The sequence below is a fragment of the Pleurodeles waltl genome, chromosome 10 (assembly GCF_031143425.1).
Source record: "Pleurodeles waltl isolate 20211129_DDA chromosome 10, aPleWal1.hap1.20221129, whole genome shotgun sequence".
NCBI classification, from domain to species: Eukaryota; Metazoa; Chordata; class Amphibia; order Caudata; family Salamandridae; genus Pleurodeles; species Pleurodeles waltl.
The window spans coordinates 254,317,949-254,335,134 of NC_090449.1; the positions used below are offsets into that span (position 1 = coordinate 254,317,949).

At 45.2% G+C, this 17,186-nt stretch overlaps 1 protein-coding gene across 1 annotated transcript in view; it reads left to right on the forward strand.

The window, feature by feature from the left end:
• Positions 1-9,855: 9,855 nt before the first annotated feature.
• Positions 9,856-17,186, forward strand: part of CAPN15 (calpain 15) — a 292,664-nt gene continuing 285,333 nt past the window's right edge. The window contains exon 1 of the mRNA XM_069210362.1: positions 9,856-9,990. The gene's annotated coding sequence lies outside the window, so the exon portion shown is untranslated. The remainder of the gene's footprint in view (positions 9,991-17,186) is intronic.

Here is a 17,186-nt window from a genome sequence, read left to right on the forward strand (position 1 = left end):
TTGCGAATCACAGATGGTGTCAAGGACACCATCCTACATTCGGATTTGCGACTCACAATTTGCAGGTCACAAATCTGAACCTACCTACTTGTGGCCCCAAATTCTTAAAGAAAGTCACAAAAGTGCACCCATGGTATATGTCGTACCCCTATAAAATATTTGTGAACTGTATTTTAGCGTGGGTAAATACGATGTGTAGATTTGCTCATGTGAAAATCTATTGAGCATTTGCAAGTTCATTTTCCCTCCAGCCACTTTCTTCCCAACCCTGGAAGAAGTTCTAATTCTGCCATGGTCAGGAGTAAATGTCCAACCTTTCTTATTATGGGAAAATATTAGAGAGAAGCTGGTAAAAATCCTTAAAACATGCAGGTTAGTAGGTTTGCAGACTCAAAGGCATTCCAGCCCTGGAACTATTGCTTACTGCTTCCTCCAGCCCCAGTATGCAGATCTGCAGAAAGGTGGCAAAATAAGGAAATTGCTACAGTAGGGATTGAAACTCCAAGTATTCAAGCCCTACTATGGTAGTAGCCCTGGCATAATCAGAGAGGCTATTAATTGCTGCCATAATTTGTCGCCACACTACATGGCACCAAAGGGACAAGTAGATCTTTTTACAGGACAAGTAGATTTGAGAAGCAACCTGTCCCCTGGACAAGTAGATATTTTAATAAATTCCACACCCCTGAATCAAGCACTAGTATTCAAGGGGACGGGACTCTCAAGTGGTTGTAGTCCAGGGTGGAGTCCAAGGGTCGGAGCAGTGCTTAATTTGTAAATAAAAAGGTGCTGGTGCCCAAAGCCCTCCTCTTAAACAAGCGCCTGCTGCAATTAAATATGTGAACACAGAATACTGAGGCGGCGTAATCCTGAAGCCATCTCGGGCCTCTTCAAGCCATATAAAGCCACTCCATGCCCCTTCAGCTCACTCTTGCAGTTTTCTGCTTTCTCCCTTTGTGACGCTTTTTCGTTATTCCCTTCACCCGTCTTTCCCATATGTGTCTTTTGCTCGCAGTAAATCCTTGAGGCAGAAGAATAAGCCCCGGCCCTCAAAAATAAGTGCTGGTGCTCGGCACCGGAAACAACAAGCACAAATTAAGCACTGGGTCGGAGTCGAAGCATATGTCCCTCCTTCATCCCATTCAATAATTACTTGGATGTTGTCTTCCCTTTAGATAATGTTGCTATTGTAAATGAGAACCATACAATTGGTGGTGAAATTCACTAAATTGTTTGTTCGATTGCATTTTTTACATGGTACTATTTAGGTGGAGAGTTACAAGAAACTTACCGGTTGGACTTTTGTTTGCTGATAAGTCTCTGACATTTTTGACCTATTGAAATGGATTTTAGTGAATGTCTGAATTTGAGGGTCACAGGAAGGAAATTATAGAAAGGGTAATAACAGATTTTAGTAGCAATATAATTTGTTCCTTTCTGGCACTGTGCTAATATTAGAAATTAGGAAATTACTGACATTTCACCCTTTGAAAAATGCTGAATCTTTGCTGGGATTTCGTAAACCATTTTGTGAGGAAATGGTTCCCTGATTTTTTCATGGAAAATATATTTGGTGCTCCAGAAGCGAAAAAGAGGAAACTTTTTCTATAAGTTCACAAACATCTGTCTCATTAATGTATGGAAAAGTCTCATATGCAGAGAAAAAAACATTTACTTACATCACCAGCAGCAGCCTGCCAGTTCAGTCCCCGCTGGTATGCTGCATTTTCTCCAGAGAGATCTAATGAATAACTAGAAGGCTAGTGTTATATATGCACCACAATAGTGAGGCACCACTTAACGCCATGTTGCTGCAACATCTTTCTTATAAAACATGCACAAAGTAAATATAAGTGGTTAATGCAAATATGAAACCAACTGTTTCCAAAATCTGGCTGGATTTATAGTCTAATATGGCATCATATATTTTAAAAGGGCTACAAATAGTTAAATAGAGAGATATCCTACATTAGTCCATAATACGTCCATAATCCCTTTTTCTCATGTTTCCTCGGACTACTCATCCCGTTTATTTCCCACCCAACTCCTTAATTTTAAGATATTAACATTTTGGTTTACATAGAAGTTGTTTTCAATATTCCACACAAATGAGTGGGAATATATGTTTTGGAGGAGCAAGAAACTGTTCGCTCATATTTAAAATGAATAGAATTATGCTTCTATGGGTAGTGGGATCCTCCGACTGAGTGGTTATTTTTGATCTTTCATTTTTCTTTTTACCTCTCCTGACTCATTTTGTTTGAAGTTTCATCCACCCACGAGGAAAGTGACTGCCATCAAAATATTTTTTTATTGTGAGCTAAATAAAGGCAAATTATAAACATGTTTAGAAATATATATTTATTTTATACAAAAATATTTCTATATACCTCACAAGTTACTACATTATAAGATAATAGAGCATATTTTGAAATAATTAACATTGAAAGTGTCATGTTGTGTGTTTTTGTACAGCGCACATCTAACCCGGTTATGCTCCCAGGAAGGGCCAGTGGTAGGTGAAGAGCCAGGTCTTCAGTATTTTTGGGGGATACAAGAACTGAGGAGGCTGCATTGATGTGCTGGGGCAGGTAATTCTAGTCTTTACAAGCGAAGTAAGAGAAGGCATAACTGCCAGATATGATTCTGAGTAAGTTGGGGTGTGTACCAGTAGGAATCTAGCTGAGCAGAGATGTCTGGTAGGTTTGTGGAACTTCATGCATTTGTTGAGGTACGTGGAGCCAATGCTGTTTCAGCCTTTGTATGTGTGCGTGATGAGTTTGAAGAGTGCTCATTTGTGGACAGGGAGTCAGTGAGGATCTGTTTGAGGCACATTGTGATGTGAGTGAGGTGTGGGAGGTTGAAGGTGAGCCTGGCCACTGAGTTTAGGATAGCCTGGGGTTTTCTAGTCAGGTGATTGTTGATTCCAGCATAGTGGGTTGCCATAGTCTCACTTGATGGGGGCTGTGGTGTTGGTTTTGCAGGTGTTGGTGGGGAGTTCTTTGGAATTTTGTTTGAGCATCCTGATTGTGTGGAAGCAGGAGATGGATATTGCATTCACTTGGCCGGTCATGGTGACTTGGTTGTTGATTACTATTCAGAGGTTCTTAATGTGCACTGATAGGAGGGATGTGCATCTGTAGTCCGCAGGCCATCAGTTGGAGCTCCAAATAGAGGTGCCCTTGACAACAAATATTGCTTCTGTTTTGTCTGTATTGAGCTTGTGGCAGCTATTTTTCATCCATCTGGTGACTTTGGTCATGCAGGTGGAGAAACTGGTCTGGGTGTTTGCCTTCTTATCGGAGAGGATGAGCTGGGTGTTGTCATTGTAGGATATAATGTTGATTCCATGGCGTAGATAATACTGGTGAGTGAGGTCATGTAGATGTTGAACAACGCTGAGTCAAGCTCCTTGTGGAACTCCCCATCCGAGTTTAACAGCAACTGACCCACTGGGTGCGGCCTGTCAGGAAGGGGCAAATCCAGGAGTCTGAGCCCTTGGATGCCTCATTGTGCAGTCTTTGTATAAGGATGGGATGGGAGTTGGTGACAAAGTTGCAGAAAGGTCCAGTAGGATTAGAGCTGTGTTGTCACCTCTGTCGATAATCATCCAATGTCATCTGTGATGGTGATAAGGGTGGCCTCTGTAGAGTGGTTGGGCGTGGATTTGATTGAGTTGTATTGAGGAGGTGGGTGTCATTGATTTGGATGGCTGGGTGTTTGTATATTATTTCTCCATTACTTTTACCGGGAGAGGTTGCAGGGAGCTAGAGCAGTGTTTTCAAGTGTCTTTGGGTCTGCTGAGGGTTTCTTGAGAAGGGGAAGTACTGCAGCATGTTTCCAGGCATACAGGTAGGTGTCTGTGATGATTGAGTCATTCAGGATTGGAGTGAGGACTGCGCTGATTGGGTCCAATTCTTTAGTAAAGATGGGGTAATGGCAGTGCTCTTGTGTGTATGGACTTGCTGGTCGTTGAGGTTTCTTGAGTGGTTATTGGGGAGGCAGGTGGTCAGGTAGATTCTCTGGCTATTGGTTGAGATGGGCAGGAGGATTGGAATGGTCTGATTGGGGTTTAAACATGTTGTAGAAGCCGATGATCTTGTTGCTGAAGAAAGGGGACAGTTCGGTGCAGTGGTACTGAGAAGGGGTTACGCTGGTGGAGCTTGCAGCCGTAGAAGTGAAGTCTTTTACTATGACAAAGATTTCCTTGGCACTGTTGGTTCTGCTTTCAATATGGTCAATGAGCACGGAACGTTTGGTGGCTGTGACTTGCTGGTAGTAGTGTCTGAGGGCAGATTTGTAGGTGCTTTTGTCGATGTTGTCCTGACGTTGTCTCCATCTGTATTCAAGTTGCTTGCAGTGTTGTTCGGTGAGCCTGAGCTCTTCTATGTACCAGCTTGCTTGTGGTCTGGTTCTCATGGCTTTGTGATGAGCCAGGGTCTCTGTGCAGGCATTCTCCAGGCGTTGAAGTTGGTGAAGGACCCAGGGAAGTTGTTGTTGTGTCGAGGTCAGTGTTGTAGGAGTCCAGAAGACCAGGACGCTTCTGATATCATTTGGCAGTCCTGTCCCACTGTAGAAATTTGGCTATTGTGTTTCTGCTGTAGTGTGAGGTGAGTGTTGAAGTTGACGAGGGCGTCGTCGGACCAGGTGATTTGTATGGGCTTATCTACTCTGATGTCACTGAAGCGGCTGAAAATGAGGTCCTGTAGATGTCTGGCAGCATACATGGAGACTTCCACTTGCTGGGTGAGTCCGAGGTTGGCCAGGTCCTTGGGGTGGATGGTTGCTTTGGGATCGATGAGGTCCTTCAGGTGTAGTTAACTTTGCCAATTAGGATGAATGCAAGGGTATGGAGGATCAGAGGGATACTGAAATCAACAAGAATGCAGTTGTTGTTGAAGCAAGGTCCAGCGGGACAGTAGATGAGGGTGATGTTCAGGGTGTAGTTGGCGGTGATGAGTGGTTTGAAGGTCAAATGTTCCATGTTGCTGGTGGTACTTTCTAAAGGGGAGGGGCATTGGATGGTTCTTTGAAGATGATAGTGATGCCACCACTGGCATTGTTTGTCCTTCATATCTTGCACCTTTGCAGGATTGCAGTGGTGATGATGGGGGCCGACAAGGGAGTCAGCCAGGTTTTGGTCAAGACGTGCAGGTTCGGAGAGCGTTTGTGAATCAGATCCCAACGTTCAGTGGAGTGTTTAGTGAGGGAGCATTTCTTGAGAAGTATGCTGGACTGGGAGGGGTGCTGTGTAGTGGGGGTTGTGTGTGTTGTCATGTGTGTTGAGTGTGTGAGGTGGCGGAGGAGTGAGGTGGGTGCATGTGAAATGGCAAGTGGTGCAGTAGAATGCATCTTCAGTGTTGGGAGATAAGACCGGGGTTTAGGTCGTGAAGGGTCAAGGTAGAGTACCCATGGGGAGAGGGGATGTACGGACGACATGGGGTCCTGGTGCAGGGAGGGTGCAGAAAAACTTGCCTGTGGTGCACCTCCCAAACAGCAGCCATTAAGTGAAGGCAGTTTTGGTGGGAAGTCAGCAATGTCACTTCCTGTGCAGATGAATGATGAGAACTTTAGTGAGATCACTTTCTGTGACGATAGATTATGGAAAATCCAGTGATGTCACTGCCTGTGCAGATGAATGATAAAAAAATAGACAAAACAAGGAGAGTACTATTTTAAAACACAGCAATGTCATGGCCTCATCCACATAGTGGAAATACTTTAATATAAGTACATGGAAAGAAAATCTCTTGTGGACTTATTTATTTCAGGGGCTTGTGGTGCCAGAGTAAAGAAGAACTATTTTATTGTACATATTCAGCCTTCTGCCCCGGAAAGTGAATGATTCTCAGCATTACAGTGTTTTCATGTTTATAAGAACGTGGGAATGTTGAGAGCTCTATTGAATATATGAGTGTCAGAGGGCTCACTGGTGACTATATGCATTTTGCTTCAGCATCCCAGTGCTTCTCTTTCTATTTCTCCCTGTTTAATTTAAAACACTCTATCCTCAACGGTGAATTGTTTAATAACTGTGAAGCCTTTCTACCTTGGGCTATACCTGTCTTTACATGTCCTCTCTAACTTTGGTAGATAGCCTTTAATGGTTGTTATAGCCTGTACGGCAGGCTACAATGCTTTATTATATTGGGAAATGTCATTAACCAACCACAATGACACATGATTACATTAGCCAGATCAATTTGAACCCCAGAATCAAGCAGAATGGGTAATTGTTTTGTACTACAGTGAGTGCTTGCCTGTAAAACAAGGCTTCGGGTGCCAATGTTGTTGTTACCTCAGATCCAAGCCCCGGGCTAAACAGTGTTTGCCCAGTAAAAGGGACATTAAACATGCATGGGCACCAGGTGACAGTGAAGCCCAGGGACATTATTCGCCAGCAGTGCATGCTTTAGGCCACCGACCAGCAGTCAGAATTGGTTTAGAGATACCTGTGGAGACCACAACTAAACATTATTCAATCAATCAGGACTTGCAGACCGCACTAATCACCTGTGAAGGTATCCAGGTGCTGAGATCTGAGCTACTCGGAGGCATCAGTTGAAAAGCTAGGTCGTAAGTCCCATTCTGAACTTGTGAAGAATGGGTGAAATTCAGAGATGGAGGGGAGGGGGTACCAGTATTTTGCGGCAAGGTAGAAGAAGGAGAGTCCTCCACTGGTGCCTAGGCAGATGCAGGGGGTGTGAGCGAGGGAGAGGAAGGCAGATCACAGGAATCTGGAGGGTTGGTAGAAGCTCAGGCAGTGGTTGATGTATGCTGGTCTTTGGTTGTTCGAAGCCTTGTAGGTGTGAGTCAGAATCTTGAATTGGCATCTCTTGTGGACGGGAAGCCAGTAGAGTTTATTCAGGTGAGCAGTGACGTGGGTCTGTCTGGGGAGGTTGAGGATGAGTCTGGCTGTTGAGTTCTGAAAGGTCTGCAGTCTCTTGAGGAGGTGTGAGGCAATGCCTGCATAGAGTGTGTCGCTGTAGCCCAAGCGACTTGTGATGAGGGCTTGAGTGATGGTGCATCTGGTGGAGAATGGGAGCTATTTGATGATCTTTTAGAGAATATGCATGGTGAGGAAACAGGCGGAGGAGACAGCAGTGATCTGCTTCTTCATGGTTAGTTTGCTGTCCAAGATAATGCTGAGGTTCCAGGCATGGTGTGTGGGGGTGGGAGAGGGTCCCAGTTCGGCAGGCCACAGCTAGGAGGTGTTCCCGGAGATCAGTGCCTCTGTCTTGTCTGTGTTGAGCTTGAGGCAGTTGTCTTGCATCCAGTCAGTGACACTGGTCATACACAGTTGGACGATGGCCTTTGTGGTGGAAGGGACCTCAGATGGAGAGAGGATGAGCTGGGTGTTGTCTACATAGGAGATAATGTTTAGTCTGTGGTTTCTGACAATGTTGGCCAGGGGCGTCATGTAGGTGTTAAACAGAGTGGGATTTAGGGACGCTGCAGATCATGTTCTTGGGCATCCGAAGTGAAAGGTGTTCTTCCGGTGAGGAAGGATGCTATCAATTTGAGAGGTGGGACTTGAAGATTGGAGGCTGCCCATCTGTGTACTAAGGCCAAGGGCGTAGAAACCATGGGGAGTAGGTGGGATGCATCCTCATCCCCAGATTTTGGAGTGGGTAGGACACTGGGGACAGTATCTTCCTCAGATTTTGTAGTGGAAACTGAGATTAAACAGTGCAGACCATGTCTCTCTGAGGCTACCTTGAATATCGCCTAACGTAATGTGATGGAATGTATCTGAATGAGCAAGTTCTGTGGGGGCTCTATGACCTCTTTGTTTTGTTAATTATTTAGTTGTGGTCGTTGTGGTGGTGAGAGTCCTCTAAAATCATTCTGTTTGTCAAGCCTGTAGAACCAGCTAAGTAAGGGAAAGCACTAGATGCTATTTTAAATTAAGGTTACTGCTGTCTCAGCTGACTTGAGAAAAATAATGTTTTTGGAGAAGTTCAACTCCTCAAAAATAGCGATTAATGATTAGCAAAAACAAATGAGCCTTGGGGACCCACCCACAGTTTGCTTCTTTAGACCAGCACTCCAAAGAGAAGCTTGAGAAATGCAGCATTTTTGTCATGGTGTTTGATATTCAGTGTCTGTAAAAACATTTCAAACAGAAAAGAACACCTTTAAATCGTATGCCTATGCACATCTATATCTCTGCGGACAGTGATGGTTTGATTTATGGTGTGATAAGTGCATTTACTGAACTCCATATGCTAAAACTAATTGAACAAAAATAACATAACTCAACACAAATCACAAGCCGTTGGTGTTAAAAAGAAGAGGAAAGGCTGTAACCCTAAAATCTCTGAACTGCACTATATATAATCCTGGGCTCAAATCCCGGCTCACCCACGTGACCGAATTGTGTGATCCACAGCCCATCCCTTTACCTTACCTTGTATAATTTTCCTTAACTATCCAGTATGAGAGCAAGTTCTAGTAACTCACCACATAATATCAACAAAAACCTAACTTGAGGTTAATATTAAATAATTTTGCTTCACACTTAAAAATAACAGACCATACAACTAGAGAACATGCCAAATGGACACATTTTGGGTAGCTTGTGGCAAATGCTTCAGAGCATGGGGGTATTCTTGATCGCTTCAAGTTTTAAAACAATATCCATGCGTGCCAACGTTTTTAAGCTGGTAAGTGGGAGATTTAGAAAAAATGGGGGAATCTATTTCCCTCATTGCCTTATATGGCAGCAGAGGTGATTTTAGGCAGGAGACACCTAAAGAAACCTATTTTGACTTCATAAAAAGGGAGTCTCCCACCTGAATCGGGTCTATTAGTATGTATGAATATTACTTTTAATCAGTGCTTTAAATGGAAATATAGATATGCATGTACTTTCTCTATTTAGCGTATGTATTTGCTCCTGATAAGTGCTCGTACTCTCCCATTAAATTTATAGCAGGAGTGCTGAGAAGCTCAAGTACTCGCTCTTTCAATTTAGAGACGTACAGGTACTCAGTGCCTTACAGTACCTGCTCATTTCAAGCACTGCTTGTACTTAATTGAGACACCAAGAAATGCTGAACAGTATATATATATTCATGTTTAAGTCTTACTTTTCATGACATTAGTCGCCTGATTTACATCTTTTGCTTTGCCTCTTGGACCCAATGTATACAACTAGCTCGTCTCTCCCAAAAGATACCCGCGTTCCCTCTAGAAATTCAGTGTCTCCTACGCCCTTGACTGTGGCTGAGGCTAGTTGAGGAGGAAGGCTCCCCTAAAGGGTCGCACTTACGAGAACAAGGAACTCAGTGTTCGTACTAGCATTGGTGGGACCGACTTATCCTGGAAGACTACGGCCCGCGCACTATCCCGTATCTGCCGCTGTCACTGTGCACGGCTAGATCATGCCGGTACTTCGGCAGTGTCACCCTAAGCCAGCAGGGGCCAGCAGCAGTCAGAACATAACCGTCCCACCGTCACATCCTCTTTCTCAATGCCCCGTGCGTTGTGGGCATTGTAGTCTACAACGCTCAATCTTATAGGGCTTGGATATACTCCGTTCCGCCCGACCCCGCGCTAGCTCTTGACTATAGAAGCACGGGGTAGGTTCGTTATTCTGCATCTTTACTATGGCTTTTCCAACAAGCGCACAGAACCACCCATTAAAGAGTAGTGTTACTTAGAACTACAAGCGCTGTGCAGCCTTCCGTGGGTGACGCGCAGCCTCTGCCGCACTTCCGTCTTTGGCTTGCACTGACCCTTGGGAATTGTAGTCTACTAGAGGTATTCCGGACGCTGTTTGCGCTTGGAGCGCAGCGCTGGGAGGGCATCGCTAGACGGGCGGTGGGCGCAGCTGCGGTGCTGACGTAGGATTCAGTTTCTGGACTCCAGGAGCCGCCGCTCTCGGTGCTTCTCATTGAGCGAGAGCGGCCCGAAGCTGGGGGAGGAGAGTCTTGCTGACCCGGGACAGGCGGGGGAGACACGGAGCCGTGGAGGCAGGCTGGCCAGGTGAGGGGTCTCTGTGCTCGAGGCTGGGGGAAGAACGGTGATGCGGGTGCAGAAGGGAGGGGGTACATAGAAGATGTATGGGTTTGCATGGGAAGACGAGGGTCCGAGGCTGTGCACGGGAGCGGACCTGCGGTGGATCTGGGGGCTTAGGGGAGAGTTGTGATCTGGTTGTCGGTCCTCAGCGGAGCAATGAATGGGGAGGTGCATGGGGCTGTGGCAGTTGCGCTGATAATTTGGGGCAAAAGAAATGAAGGGCAGGGGCAGGTGACTGGGGGCGAGTGAGTAAAAGCAGGGCAAGAGGAAGCAGATGGATTGGAATTAAGGGGGTAAAAAGGGGTGGGGGAACTGATGGTTAATAGAGCTGAAGGAGAGGAACGAGGTCAGGTGAACTGATTAGACGGGTTCTGATTTTGAAGGTGAATGATCCCGGCAGCTCAGAGGCCAGGATCCCAAAGGGCATGGTGCTGGGGGGGGGAAGAGTCCGTTGGATCTTAGGGGGTATGAAGGCAGAAGGAACAACGAGTGCCATGGGGCGGATAAGAGGACACAGGATTGAAGGTGCAGTCAATGGTATGAGGAACATGGGACAGGTTTATGTCATCGCAGTGTCGGAAGTGGAAAAACATTCATTCTTCGATCCCATAAATTAGGGGTCAAGGGTTGGAGTCACGAGGAGTGGAGTCGTATATACTTAAACTCTGCTTCATGAAACGGGCAACATGGGCAAATGTGATAGGGAATCTAGCTGACTTAATTGGTCACAACAGGATGTTTTATAATTCAGTTGCTGGAGCGATCCTAGTGCAGTCTAGTCACAAATTTGACTCATCACAAAATACCATAAATTGTTACCGTGCCTACTGCAAAGCATAAAGTTTACCATGCAGCTGACAGATTTGTATTTTATTTAGACAGCTGAGTGGGTTACTGCTTTTGTTCTAGAGATCCTTGAGTTTCCTGCTTTTAGGCTTTTTGTGATATAGCTCGATAAGTTATTAAACTACGTCAGGGAACTGCACGTGCATTGCAAAATTAAGTGTATACGTTATAGTTTTTTCTCAATCTTTCGATAATTTTCAGGTAGCTAAAAAGTGTTCCTTTGTGTAGTATTAAACTTTGTATTTATAATAAGTAGTATTTAATCGTTAATGACGAAGTGCATCTACAGGCATCTCTTACTGTGCACACACATCTCATACATACATTGCTTGGAAAACTCAAAAATCTGCTTCCAAATCTTAGATTACATTTAAGCAAGTGAGAAGTGACAAAAGGCTGAGCGTCTGTTTCCTCAGTGGCACTAACATCAAGGTGTTAGGTTAGGTCGCAGCCAGGAAGAGACTCAAATAAAAGGAGTGTTAATGGCTCTTGAAGTGAGGCATTTGTGTTGTGTTCAGCTGGAACCTAAAATAGGAGACCTTCATAACCCCTGGCTGGTTGAAACTCTGAGCGCAAAGCAGACAAAGCGCGGTTACTGTAGAATGTGCTTCACTGTCATCAAATTGCACCCAACATAGCCATCAAATTTCGTTGAAACCTACCCTAACAGCTTAGTGCTAGCTGCTGGATCCAGTACCCACCTTGGTGCTGAGTGTTTTCAGCACTTACTCTCTGCCTGAAGACCAAAGATAGGATCTGGGGGGGGCTGGGTTTGAACTGGACGATGGTGGCAGTAGTTTGGAGGGACATGGCCTTTTCTGAAAGGCAGCCGATGGAGAGCAGGGATTTGATGAGTCTTGGACTAAAGGTGAGAGCCTAACTTTGAGTGTGGATTGAGGGGATAGAGCAGGGCTCAGGTAAGCAGCATTATATACTGTGGATATATGGAAATTAGTGAGTGTAGTGCTGAGATATGGGAGTAAAGAGACAGGGAGGTGAAGGGGCAAGAGTGAGGTTGTCCTGTGCAGCGCATGATGAAATCCCACCCTTTTGGGAACATGTGGGAAATGAACGCACAGGTGCCGGAAGTTCGCCATGCTGTCTAATTTCCTTTGCACTCTACACAAAATGTTCTTGAGTGATTGATGGGGAGCTGGACCTGAACTTGTGAAAGTCTGCCCATCCACCTATCCACCCTTTGAAGCCAACACTAGCGGGTGTGTTTGTAGAATCGTGGGGGAAATTGCAGGAAAGAAAGCACATGCTGGGTAGTTTGACCCGAGCCCATGTTCAGAGTTTTTGCACCTGTGATGAGTTAATTATTTATGGTTGTTACATTTTTAGTAGATGAAACAACACACCCGGCCTGGTGCAAATGTTATTTGAGCATGTTGTTGCGCTGGCTACTTGGGCTGGGCCTATATTACTCTGTTAATAGTCTAAAGTGCGACAGGGTAACTGTAAATGAATGCTGCGGCTCCCTAGTTTTAGGTGTAGTCATCGTGAACTAATGGAGGGATGCCTCATCCAGAAACAGTTGCGGTGGCAACTGGGTAAAGGTTGTGGCAATGCCTAAAATGCTGTTGCACTGCATGGAATGCAGTGCAAAATAATTCAGCAAAGAGAGGGTGGTGTAAGCCTGGGCTTGCCTCTTAACATGGAGCAAATGCTAAGCATGGCTGGAAGGACAGACCAACGGGTGACCCAGGTTTTAGGCCCTCTGGTAGCACTCCTGTTAGGAGGCCATCATAAACCAGCAGAAAATGGCGTGTGGGTAAGTCATTTTTTAAAAAAAAACTCTCTTTATTGGTATTTATCAAAATATATTCATATCAAGAGTACAGTGCATTAAATGGTACATATCTCCATAACATGCTAATTCGACGTTTATAACTTGCTGCCCCATGTCTGTTGCTTCAGATTGTAACTTTATCATTTAACATGGACATTTCGCAGTTTATTCGTTTCCCATTCAACCATTTTGGCGAGCTCTTCTGCACATTCCTCCTCCCACACCCCTGGCATTCTATCCATTTTTGCAATCTTTTATGTTTTTGGTAGCAGCCTCTGGCTTTGTAGACTGAAAATTGCAGAAAGTGGCAAGTCGGTAGGCCAGCTTTCCAACTCGCAACACTAGAGGCACTTTTTATCTCTAGTTTTGTGCTATTTCTCGTTTCACCAAACCATCCCTAAAATCAGCAGGGTTTTCTCAGCCCATGTGAAGCCTTCATCCTCCAAAATTTTGTAGTGACACTTTTAGAGTAAGTTTAATAGGGCAACCCAAAACCTCTTGCAATTTTGCAGTTATGCTCTGCCTTTCCAAAAGGGTCAGATTATTTAACATGACCAGGTTGTATAGAGCAATATCCATTTTCTCTTTCAAGCACCTGATATAGGTTGGGGTGGCCACTCTATTCTTGCGCCGTAGACGCTCTGGGGTATAATAGACTTTGTATACTTTTTAAAATTAGATCAGGTCCTAACCAGTGGCTATCACTGCTATCCCGGCTGCCATTAAAGTGATCAATCATTCTTTGTCTTTCAGAGGGACCGGGTGAGCTTCACAGGCCAGCCTCAACACCTCAAACAGGTCTGAAGTGTTTATTGCAGGGACTCTAAAGGCCCTAATGATCATTCCCCTTTCTACATTTTTGACCTGGTGAGCTTGGTACCTCCTCCAAGGTAGTTGAGGAATGGGGGCATGTCCGAGTTGTAGGTAGCAGTAGACTTGTGATTGCTGCAACCCACATTCTTCCTGGAGCTCGGTGAACAGTTTGATCCGGGTAGATGAGGCTCATAACATTGAGGATTCCTATTTATCCTAAACCCAAAGCCTTGGGGAAACAGATTTCCTTCCCATAGTGGGGTGCGTTCTGAAGGGTCTTTTGCCCGTTTCATTTGTAGGATAGAGCTTACTGTACATTGACAACCACTTTGGTCACGGAACATACTGGGCAAGAAAGGGCATGGTTCCCACCATAGAAGTAGTGAATTGGGGTAATTTCTCGCCTTTGCCTATAGTTCACGTGTATATACCTGATTGTATTGGGAGCCATAGAGTCGTAGGTCGATCCCTATTACGTGAACAGCTCACTAATATGATGTGACGTCCGACACAGCCAATGTGCCATCACAGGTGAATTTAAAGCATTTTGTCATTGTAACCATTGGGGTTCCATTTTGCCATAGAAGGAACCTCGTTAAGGAAGTTACTTTGTTTTAAGAGGGAAGCCAGGTGGGGTAATTTTGTAGGACATAAATTACTCTTGGTAGTGCTATCACCTTGATCAAGTGAGGCCAGTCTTGAGTGAGTCTGGCAAAATCCAATTTCCACCCATCACTCCTGGTAAGCTACAAACTTGGGGGCTGCGGGCCCGCCAGAGTGTTCTCCAGCAGGCATTGAGGTTGGCCCAAGTCTTCATATAAGGTGTGTGGTCACTTAAATCATCCTAGCACAAGGGCATAATTAGTGGAAGTAGAAAGCACAGAGGGTGAGCCAAGTCTGAGCAAAATTAGGTAATGACCCGGGTATTCGGGTGGGCTTTGAACTGTGGCTAGAAGGACAAAGCATCAAGATGCACCAAGATCAGAGCTAGTTGAAGAAAGGTCTGGTAATCGCTCTAGTCACTTATGATATCGACATATGGCTGGTGTAGGCCTTTGGTATGCTCATTGTGTTAGTATGGCTTAGGTCTTTAGGTATCATGCGAAAATTAAAATTGACAGCCGTATCACACAGAAAAACCTCTGGTGGTAAAGCACAACTTTAAAAAACTCCAGAGGCCCCCAAAGTAGCTTAACACAGAAGCCTGTCCTTTTCACAGTGTAATGACAACCGTCTGTTATAGCCCAGCCACATGATCCCACACTACCAGCCTCTAACCACATGCGTGCAGGTTGCATGCTACACCATTCACGTCATGAACTCTTCTTGTGTTCTAGATGACACCAAGCAGAGGGTTTACTTTTTGGCTGTCTGCTTATCGACCCAGATTAAAATGCATAGAAAAATCCAAAAGGGCTGCGTTTGTGTATAGGCTTTTTAAAAGCTTGTGTGTAAAGTGCTTAGTGCAGCCAGGCACTTGAGCAGCGCTTTAATTTGAGCCATTGATTGCAAATGTGACCCATCAGCACTCGTTTTTGGGAACTGGCAATAATTTTTTAGCTCACACGACTTTTACCCAGAGCAAGATGAAGAAAAACACAGAATGGAAAAAGGAGGAGGGAGCGAAAGAAAACCAGTGACAAAGGGAACCTGTACGAGTGCACTGAAGGAGCTGTGAGTGTCCGAGGGGAGATGAAAGAGGCATGAAGTTAAATTCAACCTAGGCAGCTTGGGTGCTGGCACTCCGACATTCTCTGGTGCCAGCCGCGGGCCTGTAAACAAAGCCTTGGGCCCCGGCACATATTCTTTTAGAAGTAAACATAGGGATTTGTTTGTCCTGTGCTTACCTGAGACCTTAAGCTCTGCAGTGTATATTATACAGGCGTAGGCTGACGTACAGACTGTACCGTGCGTGGCACGTGCCTGTCCTACTTGTCTCCTGCACGTCACGGTGAGACTACAAACACTGCTCTACTTGGCTTGGGAGCCTGGAGCAATGAGACACAGACAGGAAGGAATGGTACGTTCGCAGCCTTCCTGTGAAAATCTTCCTTTAGGGACATCCTGACATGCGGCAGGGGTTCTGTGCAGCCAAGCCCTCCAGTGACCAAAATACATTGGTCGCCTTGTTTCCTCTTAACAGAGGATGCCGAGGGCACGCGCAATAGGGAAATAAATGTTTTGCTGTCTGTGCGAACCATTCTTACAGAGTTCCAGGCACATTTCTCACTTGGTGAGGTAGGCGAGGGGTTGGTTGGAGGGCAGGCCTTCATTCAGAATTCAACAGGCATGTAACCACCAGCCTTGGAAACTAAGAGGTCGAAGCATGTTGGTGCAGGGGCACGCGGGTGCCGGTGTGAATCGTCACAAACACAGTAATATAAATATTTTATTGCTTCCCATACTTAGCTTTACAGTCACAGTAAAACTCACAATACAATAATTAACAGTAATCAATTATACTTTTAATTTAAAACAATGTCACAGAGTTGAAAACGTCTACATCATGTGTGTATAGTTTCCATAGAGACCCCGATACTTTCAATAGCGCTTGAAAAAACACTATAATCATTTTTTTTTAATCAGAAACACTTTTATAGAATGTGTTGGGGAAGTTCAGAATCTAATTCAGAAAATACTTCTCAAACCGTGTAGCTGAACACACACGTAAACCAGCAGAGGCGATAGAGAAAAAACATAACGTGGGCAATGTTAGTGTGGGTTAAACAAGATGAATAACGCCCTTTGTGTCAAATTTAGATCCACCCTTTGGACGTACATACTGGCTCCACCGTTGACTCCTGCAGCGTGTGCTGTTTTGCAACTCCATTTTATGTGTCTCCCTGCAGCCTGTACTCTTTGTGGCCCTGCGAGGCGCCTTAAGGCGCTGTTCTGTGTTCCGAGTGCGTGCGAGAGGTCGGCTGTCTCCCACGCACACACGGGCTGTTTGGCGTCTTCTGTAAGTTCTTTTTGTGTTGCAGCTGCAGAGCGTGGTCACCGTTAAGGGGGTCCTGTGTGTACACATGTTGTTGGCCGCGCCTTGGACAGGTGGATTTGTCCTTCAGGCACAAATAGTACCAGCATGGCGGGAGAGTTCAAAGCCGGCAGCATGTTTAGATTTGGTTGGCCTGCGTGCTGGTCCTTTTAAGAGCACGCACCCATTTATCTAAATAAAAAAATAATTATTGCATGCAGTGGCTTGACGCAAAATTATGCCGTAAAGAATGTGATGAGGCCCCCTCGGAAATCCCATATCTCAGATCTTCATTGGCCTTGGGCTGAATACCACCCCCGCCCTGAAGAGTTTGGGCCCCTGCGCTATACAGACTCCAGGGGTCTGCATTGTGCCCCCAGATTGCATGCCACCTTCGAACAGTGGCCATAGCCCTGAGGAAAGGGATAGAAAGCGCAGTGCACAGGTTTCTGGAAAGGTGCTCGCTTTAATTATACTGAAATTAGCATCGTGCCACTGGTAAAGCAATGATGGTATTTCTCCATGGAGTTGGATATTCATAAGAAAACCAAACGTCACCCCTAGAACACGAGCTCTTGAACTGTGGACACGAGAGCTCTGTAATTGGAGAGCGTTCAGCGGTTTCTAGTTGCATATTTAATGGGGATCAGCACCATTGCTTCTACAAACTTATTATGAATTCCAATGTATTCGTGTAAACATGTCCTTCTGCTCAATATTACAGATCTCAACTGAATT